The 3548-nt window shown below is 35.5% G+C and overlaps 1 non-coding gene across 1 annotated transcript; it reads right to left on the reverse strand.

Annotated features, from left to right (window-relative positions):
* Window positions 1-3233: 3233 nt before the first annotated feature.
* LOC147896699 (U6 spliceosomal RNA) lies at window positions 3234-3336 on the reverse strand. Its single transcript, XR_015541843.1, has one exon. It is a non-coding gene; the product is annotated as a U6 spliceosomal RNA (small nuclear RNA).
* Window positions 3337-3548: the final 212 nt, after the last annotated feature.

Raw genomic sequence — 3548 nt, forward strand, 5'->3', positions numbered from 1 at the left:
AAAGTAATGCTCATTCTTCCATAGAGGGGAGCAAATTTTTGGTACATCTCATAGATTGAGATATTTAGATTTGCTATCGTTTGTCTATCAAGTAACCTTTTTTTATTACCAGTATAGGGCAAAGAAACTCCCATGCCCTCGTATAAGAAGAATTGAAATTAAATTTTTTAAAAGAAATTTCAAGCAAAAGATCAACATTTTGAAGGAATCAATTGGATGATGGCATAATAACAACCAAATGCCAAAAGACCTTGCAGCAAAATAAATGATTTTAGAACAAAGCTTTAAGCAAGGAGGAGAAATCAAGGCACTTCATAATCCTTCTACCTTCTCTCTCTCTCTCTCTCTCTCTCTCTCTCTCTCTCATATGTGTGGACGCGTGCGCACGTTCGCGCGCGCACACAATTTTTTTTTTAAATTGAAAGCTTTGATTGATTATATTACAAAAGAATAGTCACCTCAGAAAAGAGGCGCTAGAAAATACATCAACTGAAGATCTCAGTATATGCCAAATATACATCTTGATCTATCTGGCGAGTCTGCAAGCAATCAAAGAAAGATTGCTGCAGAGAACGCTTAAAGAAAGCAAACAAAGAAAAATTGGGATCACTAAAGACTTTACAATTGCAGTCTGTCCATAAAGTCCAAAGTGTCCAATAGCGAGCCTAAACAAAGAAAAGATGAAACTCTGCTCGCTGTGGATGAAAACCAAAGATCTATAAAAAATTCCCAAAGAGAAGAGTCGGGACTCTCACTTGTAGCATCTATCGAAGAGAATCCAAAAGCTCTTGAGAAGAAGGGCAATGCCAGAATAAATGAGGCACAGTCTCCTGAGAAATCAGGCACCGATGACATAAAGCATGAGCAATGTGCCTACAGGCCAGCAACTGTCCAGATGGAAAATTTTCCAAAAGCACTCGCCATTAAAAATCCTTTTGCCGAAGTGGAACCTTGTATGTCCAAAGTTGTTGCAGTCTTTTTCTCCACCACTTAGCTGGTTGATGCATTTGCCAAAGAGAATTATCCCTTTTTGAAACCCAGGGTTGAAGCAAAAGGATTTTGTATAACACACACAACACACAAAAAATTTTTTTTAAAAAAATAAATCATGGAACTTGGCTTCAGTAGCAAAGGCTATTGTAGAATTGAGTGGGAAGCGGCAACTATGAAGTTGGTAACATCTATTGCTTTGTAATGTTTAGAATTTCTTTTGACAAAAGTTTGAGATTAGAAAAGGCCCTAAGCACTACAAGTCAACTGATGATGTTCTTGATAATGAAAATGCTAAACCAAAGCAATGTTGACATCAATAATTCAATTCAATGTTTAGTGAGGCGAAGGCATGGTCCATTGAATTTAGCATGAAATTCTCTCATGGCTCATTGAACTCTGAAATATCATCGTTCCAAAAATGAATGCAATCGAATTATGAATTGCAAGAAACAAGTCATATTCTTAATCTCATGCCTATTTGACTAGATGAGGTAGCTCAAGGACTTGCTTCTAAATCTTGTATGTGATATATATATATATATATATATATATATATATATATATGGGCGAGGAGATTGGAAGCCGTCCCTTTATCATCTTTGCAATGGTTGGTGATAAACTAATTGGATAACTAGTAATAGCTGCATAGTATGTATAATAGTAGTAGCAATCCAATTTTGGATAGGCTACTGCTTCTTTGTTGTATAATGTACTTTGAGAGGAACATGGATGCGTTTTCAAGTTTAAAAGTGAAAAGTATTACGATTAAATATCCATCAAAGGAAATTTTATTTATGTTGGAATTTTGAAAGATAAAATTCTTGAAAAGAAGATTTGGGCAGAGGATCATATGTTGACCTTTGATCTCAAACGCACAAATGGACGAAGGTACGCCCTTTTGCTTTAAATAGTGTTCAAGCCTGTGTAACTTTTGAAGTGTTTATTGCATTAGCATATACTCAAGCAAGCGACCTTCATATTAGGAAGTTGGAACTTTTCTCATAGCATGATGTCATCAAAATGCTAAAAATGTCTTTTAATGTAGCGTGGCATAGGCATATGCTTTGCCTCCGCTTTGGATACAAAAGCCACCGTTATAGCCCGTGCCTTGGGCAATACAAATTAGCGGGTTGCACTAGATCAAGATTTGGCTATGATTTAGCGCCAGTCCATATCATGCATTTGGCTTTGATACATCCCTTTTATGTTCCAATGATAGAATCCAATGATGAAGCAACCTTGGTACTCAAAAATAATGTCCTAGTTTATCAAGTTCTTGGAAGACCTTGGATGCCCCTCATTGCAAAAGTTCGGGATGAGTATTTCCTTATTCTTCACATCTCTCATTTTAAACTTGGTTTGAAAAATTTTCAATTCTGCAAAATACTGGGTGTCCTGGTTTATATTACACATCTTATAGCTAGCTTCATTGTCCATAGAATTTGTATATTATCCACATACATGGGGAGTTGAGGGACTAGTCTCCTACGCAACGGAACCCGATGAAATTATATGGTGCTATTATATATATGGTGCACATGTTCTTCAAGAAATTCAAGCTTTAAAGTATGATAGGCTTCTTAAGAATGTCTTTGCAATTTTTTAATTTTTCTTTAGAATTTCATGATTATTACTACTACATAGAATCCCTTGAGATAAAATCATTTCTTGACATTGGTTATAAAAGAAAAAATTTCCTCCCTTTTTAACTAGGATATCCTAATAAGAAGCTTGGATTCCCTAATCCCATTGGTGTTCCCTTATTCCCATTGGTGTTCAGATTGATGGCTTAAGAAATCAATGTAGATAAAAAAGTAGAACTAGCTTCCTTGAAACGTTAATCAATTTCTGATATTGAGGTCTATGATCAAAGCCTCCTCCATAATTAAAAAATTGATCTACATGTGTATGTGCATCTTTATATATCTGTGAGAGAGAAGCATATAGACAAATTATTCCAAGCTATCATATGTTATGTGATGTTGATTTGAATATGCTTAACATGTTGTCCTTCTCATGCTAGTACGCTGTCAAATTAGGTGTACATAGCCGGCTCATCAAAGGTAAATTTTCCTTTCCATGTCTAATTAATAGCTAAACAAAGAGCTAAGCTAAAAGAAGAGCTAGAAGTAGAACTAGAAACAAAAGTTGATGAGAGAGGGGCATGCTCCCTCATATTATAAATAACCAGAGAGGAAGTGTGCCACCTCTCCCCATACATCACATATGTAATTTCTTTCAATAAAAGATTCTCCATTTGTCTATGTCATGCTTGTGCAGGGGCCATGCTAATCTTCTCTGTATCATTCCAATTTTATTCCAATTCTAACAGATGTCTCTAAAGAGACTTTTTAAAACTTTCTTATTTCCTAAAGTAGAAGATATTTTTTTAGAGGAAGGAAATAGCATTCAAACTTAGCTCCCGTAAGTACAATGCTAGCATATTCCACATCATTTTTGTAGGCAAACTGTCTCGACATAAGGCGACACACACATTATGAACAAAGAGAAAACAACCATGTAAGTTTTTATAGACCCACAGCAACACAAAGAAA

The sequence above is a fragment of the Dipteris shenzhenensis genome, chromosome 11, assembly GCF_047967505.1.
Source record: "Dipteris shenzhenensis isolate YYH24624 ecotype China chromosome 11, Dip_SZ_1.0, whole genome shotgun sequence".
NCBI lineage: Eukaryota > Viridiplantae > Streptophyta > Polypodiopsida > Gleicheniales > Dipteridaceae > Dipteris > Dipteris shenzhenensis.